The sequence below is a fragment of the Triticum dicoccoides genome, chromosome 1A, assembly GCF_002162155.2.
Source record: "Triticum dicoccoides isolate Atlit2015 ecotype Zavitan chromosome 1A, WEW_v2.0, whole genome shotgun sequence".
In the NCBI taxonomy this organism is placed as follows: domain Eukaryota; kingdom Viridiplantae; phylum Streptophyta; class Magnoliopsida; order Poales; family Poaceae; genus Triticum; species Triticum dicoccoides.
This window is the reverse complement of record NC_041380.1, coordinates 220,130,064-220,141,149: the sequence shown is the minus strand read 5'-3', so window position 1 is coordinate 220,141,149 and position 11,086 is coordinate 220,130,064.

Here is an 11,086-nt window from a genome sequence, read left to right as displayed (position 1 = left end):
AATCAACTTGCCTCGCCATCTCGCGTCATTTTGACATGTTTTTGCCACCCAGGTCTCGCTGGAGGCGCCGTCCCGACGACCCGCGTCCTCGCCGGAGCACAGAGCCGCCGTCCCTGCGCAGCACGACCCCGACATCCCCAATGCGAGCCACCTCCACCACCAGACCGCCCACGCCGTGCCCGTTCTGTTCATCTCCTTCCCCGCCGCCGGAGGCCACCCGCAGTCGTCGCCCTGTCCGCCGTCCGTCGCCCGAGCCAGCGCCGCCGTCTCCTGTATGACATCATCACTGTTGTGAGCCGCTCGCCCTCCCCGTTCGTTTAGTTTTTTTATTTATAGTATTAGATCGGTTAACCCGGTTTTAGTTAAACCGAACGGTTTTGATTAAAACCGATTGTTAGTTTTTTTGTTAGCCACCGCATAGTGTTTTTTTATTTAGCGGCCATTCACCGTATTAGTCGTACAGCGGACAACTTCCAGCCTATAGAAGTCTACCACGTGGCCAAGGGCCTGTTCGCAGTTATTTCTTTTTCTGTTTAGTCCTTGAGTTTTATAGATTAGTCCCTACATTTCGAAAAGCCGTATCTTTTTAACCGTAGATCCAAATCAGATGAAACCAGCGGCAAATTCTTCTTCATGATTAGATCTATCCAGTGGTGTCATTTTTGTAAACCTTTGTAAGATTCAAATTTGAAATTATTCAGATTTTAGTTCAAACTTCCAATGGCCATATCTCCTAAACCATAGCTCAGTTTGAGTTGATTGTTTTTGCACTTTCTCACCGTAGCCCAACCCTATCACTTGGATCTTTGTCACAACATTTTTTCACACAACTATGATATGTCTATGATAATTGTAGTTGTAAGTGCATCTAGTGCCACCGCTAGTTGGTTTTGGAGTATTGACGACAAACCTAGTTGAGGGACTAATGTGTTTGTGAGAATTGCAGGATAACACAGGTAGAAGTCCCTCATTGATTCGGTTTTCCTACCAGAGATGACCCCTAAAAATGTATGAAGACATTGAAGTCAAAGGTGGTATATGAAGATATTCAGATTGAAGACTATGACAAGAGAAGACACCACATGAAGCCTATGGAGCTCGAAGACTTAGATCTTTCGTAGTTCTTTTTCTTTTGTGTTGAGTCACAGGAACCACCATACTGTTAAGTGGGGTACAAGAGAACCAGTCAGACTGACTGAAGTGATGCCTAACCAAAAACCCATGTCTTCGAGTGAAGACTATGAGAGCGAATCTTGTCCAGAGTCGGACAAGTCAGCTTTGCTTCTAGCCCAAGTAAAGTTGCCGTGTGAGTTTGAAATCTGACCGTTGAAACACGTGTCAGTTCCTTAGTGACCCAGGGTCATTTCGGACAAATCAGGTCGGGTTGCCAAGTGGCTATAAATAGCCCACCCCCCACAACCATAAACGGTTGGCTGCTCAGATTGAGAGTACGACTTTTGTCGTTTGAGAGCAACCCACCTCGAAGCCTTTGAGAGAGAATTCCTAGCGAGGATAAAGCCCTAACCACCTAGAGCCAGAGAGAATTGGGCATCACTTAAGTCTTCTTGTCTGTGTGATCTGAAGACTTATTACACTTGAGGACTGTGCATCCTCCAGCCGGTTAGGCGTCGCATTCTGAGCATCCAAGAGACATTGTGGATTGCCGGTGAACGAAGTCTGTGAAGGTTTGGGAGTCTACCTTGAAGACTTACCAGAGTGATTGGGCGAGGTTTGTGTGACCTTAGCTCAAGGGGAATACGGTGAGGACTGGGTGTCCTGAGCTGCGTGTTTAGGACTGGGTGTCCGGGACTGTGTGTCCTAAGGTTTAAATACCTAGCCGCCCCAACCAGACGTACAGTTGTCACAGCAACTGGAACTGGTCCAACAAATCATTGTCTTCAACGAGTCACTGGTTTCATCTTCCCTTCCCTTTACTTACTGTTGCTCCTTGTGAAGTCATTGTATGTTTGCACTATCTTTTGTCTTCACTGAGTGACTGCATGCTCTGTATGGCTTCATAATATCTTCCTACCTGATCCTTACTACATTGCTGCTATTAAGTCATTGTGCTTTCACTTCATTGAACACTTGACTATGGCTTGCCTAGTGTAGTCTACCTTCCGCTGCATGGTAATAGGTTTATTTCTATCGTTTGTCTTCATAACTTCCACGTTTTGAAGACTTTCATAAAAATCACCTATTCACCCCCCCTCTAGTCGATATAACGCACTTTCACTAGTACTATGCTTTATATGCATGATAGATCACATCATGGTTTTGCACCTTATGTCACTTATTGTTTTGCACCTAGAATTATTTGCATGCAAGTTATGTGTGTTGGATTCCCATTTGGTTTTTGAGTCATTTTTGTTGCATGTTATTGCTCTCTGGAATGATTGCTTATGTATGTTATTTTACTTTGACGATAGACTGTCCGGAGTGCGAAGCCGAGTACTATCGTTCTCTAGAATTCAACTACCAACATCAAGGCAAGTTCACATTTGACCATTCTTTCAATTACCTATGCTTTATTTATGAACTTAGTCCTTTGCGGTAGGATTGCATGGTAGGAATTTATGCCGAATGGCTATGCTTTTACCTAGTAGTTCATTTGAGGTATGTCTGAACTATACAACCTTGTCACCACTATGTAAGTTTATTTCTGCCTCGCTAATGTAGACGTGGATTGGGAAATGTCCATGTCGAGCCTTGAGTGACAAAGTAGTAATCAGGACCAAGACTTAAATGAACTACCTGGGCGGAAACTTGGTTTGAATGGTGGCGAAGTACAGTGGGGCACGCATGGGAAATCCATGGTGGTGCACCACTATTGGCCCGTCCACTCAGGATCAAAGGGATCAAACGTATTTTCATGTCTAGAAGCTTACTTGTGCAGCCACAAGCCAATATGGGCTTTGGCTTAGTTGAGTAGTTAGTGTGACCTCTTTCGGGATAGGCTAGCAGATGTAGAATGAGTAGGTGTATGGGCCTATCCGTGGGTTAAGGGGAAATACTTTCGAAAGACCATGTCTCGATCATCCTGTTCTCAAACGCTAGGCAGTGCGAGAACTTCAAGGGAGGCGATTGAGTCTTGTGGGGAAAAGTGCGCAAACCTCTGTAGAGTGTTAAAACCTAATCGATTAGCCGTGTCCCGGGTTACGGACAACTTGAGCATCTAGTAGTGGAAATGCTGGGAGATCTCATCACCCTTAAGTTAAACAGTTGGGTTTTAAATGAAATTTTGGGAATGGTTGAGTTGGGTTTGCCAACTCATCCTATGCAATGTTGTAGTAGTAGAATAATATCTTTTATTCTAGGGAAAAAACTAGCTTTATGCAAAAACTAAACTTAGAGCTTTCCACAAAATAAAACCTGTTTCTTCAAAACTATTGTTTGTATTGTGTGTATCTCTCCCTTTTCTTCTCTCCTATCTCATCCCGAAACCCTTGGACTCAATAGATGATGAAGGAAGACGGACTGGTATTCTCTGGACCGATGACTCAGTTGGAGGCAAAGCTATGGATTCAAACATGGAGGATCACTTTGGAAAAAAAATATTACAAGGAAGTATGAGGTTCAATATGCTCTTCAATATTTTATCGCGAGTGCAGCAACCTGGTGGAAAATGCATCAAGCCATACAAGGATGCAACTGTAGGGGAATGTAGCAGAAATTCAAAATTTTCTACGCATCACCAAGATCAATCTATGGAGTAATGTAGCAACGAGGGAAGGAGAGTGCATCTACATACCCTTGTAGATCCCTAAGCGGAAGCATTCAAGTGAACGGGGTTGATGGAGTCGTACTCATCGTGATCCAAATCACCGATGATCCTAGTGCCGAACGGACGGCACCTCCGTGTTCAACACACGTACAGCCCGGTGACGTCTCCTACGCCTTGATCCAGCAAGGGGAGAAGGAGAGGTTGGGGAAGACTCCATCCAGCAGCAGCACGACGGCGTGGTGGTGGTGGAGGACCGTGGTACTCCAGCAGGGCTTCACCAAGCATCGCAAGAGACGAGGAGGGAGAGGGGTAGGGCTGCGCCAAGAAGGAGATTGAATCGTGTCTCTGGCAGCCCAAAACCTCAAGTATATATAGGGGGAGGGGAGGGGCTGTGCCCCCACCTAGGTTTCCACCCCTAGGGGTGGCGGCCAGCCCTAGATACCATCTAGGGGGGCGGCCAAGGGGGGAGAGAGGGGGGCGCACCACTAGGTGGGCCTTAGGCCCATCTGAGCCTAGGGTTTGCCCCCTTCCACTCTCCCTTGCGCCTTGGGCCTTGGTGGGGGGGGGGCGCACCAGCCCACCTGGGGCTGGTCCCCTCCCACACTTGGCCCATGCAGCCCTCCGGGGCTGGTGGCCCCACTTGGTGGACCACCGGGACCCTCCCGATGGTCCCGGTACATTACCGATAAAACCTGAAACTTTTCCGGCGACCAAAACAGGACTTCCCATATATAAATCTTTACCTCCGGACCATTCCGGAACTCCTCGTGATGTCCGGGATCTCATCCAGGACTCCGAACAACATTCGGTAACCACGTATATCTATTCCCTATAACCCTAGCATCATCGAACCTTAAGTGTGTAGACCCTACGGGTTCGGAAGTCATGCAGACATGGCCGAGACAACTCTCCGGTCAATAACCAACAACAGGATCTGGATACCCATGCTGGCTCCCACATGCTTCACGATGATCTCATCGGATGAACCACGATGTCAAGGACTTAATCAATCCCGTATACATTTCCCTTTGTCTATCGGTACGATACTTGCCCGAGATTCGATCATCGGTATCCCGATACCTTGTTCAATCTCGTTACCGGCAAGTCTCTTTACTCGTTCCGTAACACATCATCCCGTGATCAATCCTTGATTACATTGTGCACATTATGATGATGTCCTACCGAGTGGGCCCAGAGATACCTCTCCGTTTACACGGAGTGACAAATCCCAGTCTCGATTCGTGCCAACCCAACAGACACTTTCGGAGATACCTGTAGTGTACCTTTATAGCCACCCAGTTACGTTGTGACGTTTGGCACACCCAAAGCACTCCTACGGTATCCGGGAGTTGCACAATCTCATGGTCTAAGGAAATGATACTTGACATTAGAAAAGCTTTAGCATACGAACTACATGATCTTGTGCTAGGCTTAGGATTGGGTCTTGTCCATCACATCATTCTCCTAATGATGTGATCCCGTTATCAACGACATCCAATGTCCATGGTCAGGAAACCGTAACCATCTATTGATCAACGAGCTAGTCAACTAGAGGCTTACTAGGGACATGGTGTTGTCTATGTATCCACACATGTATCTGAGTTTCCTATCAATACAATTCTAGCATGGATAATAAACGATTATCATGAACAAGGAAATATAATAATAACCAATTTATTATTGCCTCTAGGGCATATTTCCAACAGTCTCCCACTTGCACTAGAGTCAATAATCCAGTTCACATCGATATGTGATTAACACTCAAGGTCACATCCCCATGTGACTAACACCCAAAGAGTTTTGGGTCTGATCATGTTATGCTTGTGAGAGAGGTTTCAGTCAATGGGTCTGCAACATTCAGATCCGTATGTACTTCACAAATTTCTATGTCATCTTGTAGATGCAACTACTACGCTACATTTGGAGCCATTTCAAATAACTGTTCTACTTGGAGCTATTCTAAATTGTTGCTCCATTATATGTATCCGGTATCTCTACTCAGAGCTATCTGGATAGGTGTTAAGCTTGCGTCGACGTAACTCTTTACGTCGAACTCTTTATCACCTCCATAACCGAGAAACATATCCTTATTCCTCTAAGGATAATTTAGACCGCTATTTGGTGATCTACTCCTAGATTACCTTTGTACCCTCTTGCCAGATATGTGGCAAGGCACACATCCGGTGCGGTACTCAGCATGGCATACCGTATAGAGCCTATGACAAAAGCATAGGGGACGACCTTTGTCCTTCCTCTTTCTTCTGCCGTGGTCGAGCTTTAAGTCTTAACTTCATACCTTACAACTCAGGCAAGAACTCCTTCTTTGACTGATCCATCTTGAACACCTTCAAGATCATGTCAAGGTATGTGCTCATTTGAAAGTACCATTAAGCATTTTGATCTATCCTTATAGATCTTGATGCTCAATGTTCAAGTAGCTTAATCCAGGCTTTCCATTGAAAAACACTTTCCAAATAACCCTATATGCTTTCCAGAAATTCTACGTCATTTCTGATCAACAATATGTCAACAACATATACTCATCAGAAATTCTATAGTGCTCCCACTCACTTCTTTGGAAATACAAGTTTCTCATAAACTTTGTATACACCCAAAATCTTTGATCATCTCATCAAAGCATACATTCCAACTCCGAGATGCTTACTCCAGTCCTTAGAAGGACTGCTGGAGCTTTGCATACTTATTAGCATCTTTCAGGATTGATAAAACCTTCTGGTTGTATCACATACAACCTTCCCTCAAGAAAATCATCGAGGAAGCAATGTTTTGACATCCTATCTGCAAGGTTTCATAAATAATGCAGTAATCGCTAATATAATTCCAACAGACTCTTAGCATCCCTACGAGTGAGAAAGTCTCATCGTAGTCAACTCCTTGAACTTGTCGGAAAACATCTTAACGACAAGTCAAGCTTTCTTTATGGTGATACTTACCATCATTGTCCGTCTTCCTTTTAAAAATCCATATGTACCTAACAGCCTTATGACCATCAAGTAGTTATTCCAAAGTCTACACTTTGTTTTCATATATGGATCCTCTCTCGGATTATATGGCCTCGAGCCATTTTGGAATCCAGGCCCACCATCGCTTCTCCATAGCTCGTAGGTTCATTGTTGTCTAGCAACATGACTTCCAAGACAGGATTACGTACCACTCTGAAGTAGTACGCATCCTTGTCATCCCACGAGGTTTGGTAGTGACTTGATCTGAAGTTTCATGATCACTATCATAAGCTTCCACTTCAATTGGTGTAGTTGCCACAGGAACAACTCCCTGTACCCTGCCACACACTAGTTGAAGAGACGGTTCAATAACCTCATCAAGTCTCCACCATCCTCCCACTCAATTCTTTCGAGAGAAACTTTTCCTCGAGAAAGGACCCGATTCTAGAAACAATCCCTTATTGCTTTCGGATCTGAGACAGGAGGTATACCCAACTGTTTTGGGTGTCCTATGAAGATGCATTTATCTGCTTTGGGTTCGAGCTTATCAGCCTGAAACTTTTTCACATAAGTGTCGCAGCCCCATACTTTTAAGAAATGACAGCTTAGGTTTCTCTAAACCATAGTTCATACGGTGTCATCTCATCAGAATTATGTGGTGCCCTATTTAAAGTGAATGTGGTTGTCTCTAATGCCTAACCCATAAACTATCGTGGTAATTCGATAAGAGACATCATGGTATGCATCATATCCAATAGGGTGCAGTTATGATGTTCGGACACACCATCACACTATGGTGTTCCAGGATGTATTAGTTGTGAAACAATTTCCACATTGTCTTAATTCTATGCCAAACTCTTAATTCAGATATTCATCTCTATGATCATATCATAGATATTTTATCCTCTTGTCACGACGATCTTTCAACTTCACCCTGAAATTACTTGAACCTTTCAATAATTCAGACTCGTGATTCATCAAGTAAATGTACTCAACATCTACTCAAATCATCTATGAAGTAAGAACATAACGATATCCACTACACGCCTCAGCACTCATTGGACTGCACACATCAAAATGTATTACTTCCAACAAGTTGCTTTCTAGTTCCATTTTACTGAAAACGAGGCTTTCAGTCATCTTGCCCATGTGGTATGATTTGCATGTCTCAAGTGATTCAAAATCAAGTGAGTCCAAACGGTCCATTTGCATGGAGTTTCTTCATGCATATACACCAATAGACATGGTTCGCATGTCTCAAATTTTTCAAAAATGAGTGAGCCCAAAGATCCATCAACATGGAGCTTCTTCATGCGTTTTATACCGATATGACTTACGTGGCAGTGCCACAAGTAGGTGGTACTATCATTACTATCTTATATCTTTTGGCATGAACATGTGTATCACTACGATCGAGATTCAAAAAAAACATTCATTTTAGGTGCAAGACCATTGAAGGTATTATTCAAATAAACAAAGTAACCATTATTCTCCTTAAATGAATAACCGTATTGCGATAGGCATAATCCAATCATGTCTATGCTCAATGCAAACACCAATCTCGATGGTAGAGGGAGCGTGCGATGCTTGATCACATCAAGCTTGGAAAAACTTCCAACACATATTGCCAGCTCACCTTTAGCTAGTCTCCGTTTACTCCACAGCCTTTTATTTCGAGTTTACTAACATTTAGCAACCGAACCGGTATCTAATACCATGGTGCTACTAGGAGTACTAGTAAAGTACACATTAACACAATGTATATCCAATATACTTCTATCGACCTTGCCAGCCTTCTCATCTACCAAGTATCTAGGGTAATTCTGCTCTAGTGGCTGTTCCCCTTATTACAGAAGCACTTAGTCTCGGGTTTGGGTTCAACCTTGGGTTTCTTCACTAGAGCAGCAGCTGATTTGCCGTTTCATGAAGTATCCCTTTTTGCCCTTGCCCTTCTTGAAACTAGTGGTTTCACCAACCATCAACAATTGATGCTCCTTCTTGATTTCTACTTTTGTGGTGTCAAACATCGCGAATAACTCAAGGATCATCATATATGTCCCTGATATATTATAGTTCATCACGAAGCTCTAGCAGCTTGGTGGTAATGACTTCGGAGAAACATCACTATCTCATTTAGAAGATCAACTCCCGCTCGATTCAAATGATTGTTGTACTCACACAATCTCAGCACAAGCTCAACAATTGAGCTTTTCTCCCTTAGTTTGCAGGCTAAGAAAATCGTCGGAGGTCTTATACCTCTTGACGTGGGCACAAGCCTAAAATCCCAATTTCAGCCCTCGAAACATCTCATATGTTTTGTGACGTTTCAAAACGTCTTCGGTGCCTCAACTCTAAACCGTTTAACTGAAGTATCACGTAGTTATCAAAATGTGTATGTCAGATGTTCGCAACATCCACAGACGACGTTCGAGGTTCAGCACACTGAGCGGTGCATTAAGGACACAAGCCTTCTATGAAGCAATGAGGACAATCCTCAGTTTACGGACCTAGTCCGTATAATTGCTACTATCATCTTTCAACTAAATTTTCTCTAGGAACATATCTAAACAGTAGAACTGAAGCGCGGGCTACGACATAATTTGCGAAGACCTTTTGACTATGTTCAAGATAATTAAGTTCATCTTATGAACTCCCACTCAGATAGACATCCCTCTAGTCATCTAAGTGATTACATGATCCGAGTCAACTAGGCCGTGTCCGATCATCACGTGAGACGGACTAGTCAACATCGGTGAACATCTTCATGTTGATCGTATCTTCTATACGACTCATGTTCGACCTTTCGGTCTTCTGTGTTCCGAGGCCATGTCTGTACATGCTAGGCTCGTCAAGTCAACCTAAGTGTTTGCATGTGTAAATCTGTCTTACACCCGTTGTATGTGAACGTTGGAATCTATCACACCCGATCATCACGTGGTGCTTCGAAACAACGAACTGTCGCAACGGTGCACAGCTAGGGGGAACACTTTCTTGAAATTATTATGAGGGTTCATCTTATTTACTACCGTCGTTCTAAGTAAACAAGATGCAAAAACATGATAAACATCACATGCAATCAAATAATAGTGACATGATATGGCCAATATCATATAGCTCCTTTGATCTCCATCTTGGGGCTCCATGATCATCTTGTCACCGACATGACACCATGATCTCCATCATCGTGTCTCCATGAAGTTGCTCGCCAACTATTACTTCTACTACTATGGCTAACACGTTTAGCAATAAAGTAAAGTAATTTACATGGCGTTTCTCAATGACACGCAGGTCATACAAAAAATAAAGACAACTCCTATGGCTCCTGCCGGTTGTCATACTCATCGACATGCAAGTCGTGATTCCTATTACAAGAACATGATCCCATACATCACATATATATCATTCATCACATCCTTTGGCCATATCACATCACAAAACACTTGCTGCAAAAACAAGTTAGACGTCCTCTAATTGTTGTTGCAAGTTTTTTTACGTGGCTGCTATAGGTTTCTAGCAAGAACGTTTCTTACCCACGCCAAAACCACAACGTGAATTGCCAATTTATATTTACCCTTCATAAGGACCCTGTTCATCGAATCCGATCCGACTAAAGTGGGAGAGACAGACACCCGCCAGCCACCTTATGCAACTAGTGCATGTCAGTCGGTGGAACCGGTCTCACGTAAGCGTACGTGTAAGGTTGGTCCGGGCCGCTTCATCCCACGATGCCGCTGAATCAAGATAAGACTAGTAACGAAAAGATAATTGAAAATATCGACGCCCACAACTACTTTGTGTTCTACTCGTGCATAGTAACTACGCATAGACCTAGCTCATGATGCCACTGTAGGGGAACGTAGCAGAAATTCAAAATTTTCTACGCATCACCAAGATCAATCTATGGAGTAATATAGCAACGAGAGAAGGAGAGTGCATCTACATAGCCTTGTAGATCGCTAAGCGGAAGCGTTCAAGTGAACGGGGTTGATGGAGTCGTACTCGTCGTGATCCAAATCACCGATGATCCTAGTGCCGAACGGACGGCACCTCCGTGTTCAACACACATACAGCCCGGTGACGTCTCCTACGCCTTGATCCAGCAAGGAGAGAATGAGAGGTTGGGGAAGACTCCATCCAGCAGTAGCACGATGGCGTGGTGGTGGTGGAGGAGCGTGGTACTCCAGCAGAGCTTCGCCAAGCACCGCAAGAGACAAGGAGGGAGAGGGGTAGGGCTGCGCCAAGAAGGAGATTGAATCGTGTCTCTGGCAGCCCAAAACCTCAAGTATATATAGGGGGAGGGGAGGGGCTGCGCCCCCACCTAGGTTTCCACCCCTAGGGGTGGCGGCCAGCCCTAGATCCCATCTAGGGGGGCGGCCAAGGGGGGAGAGAGGGGGGCGCA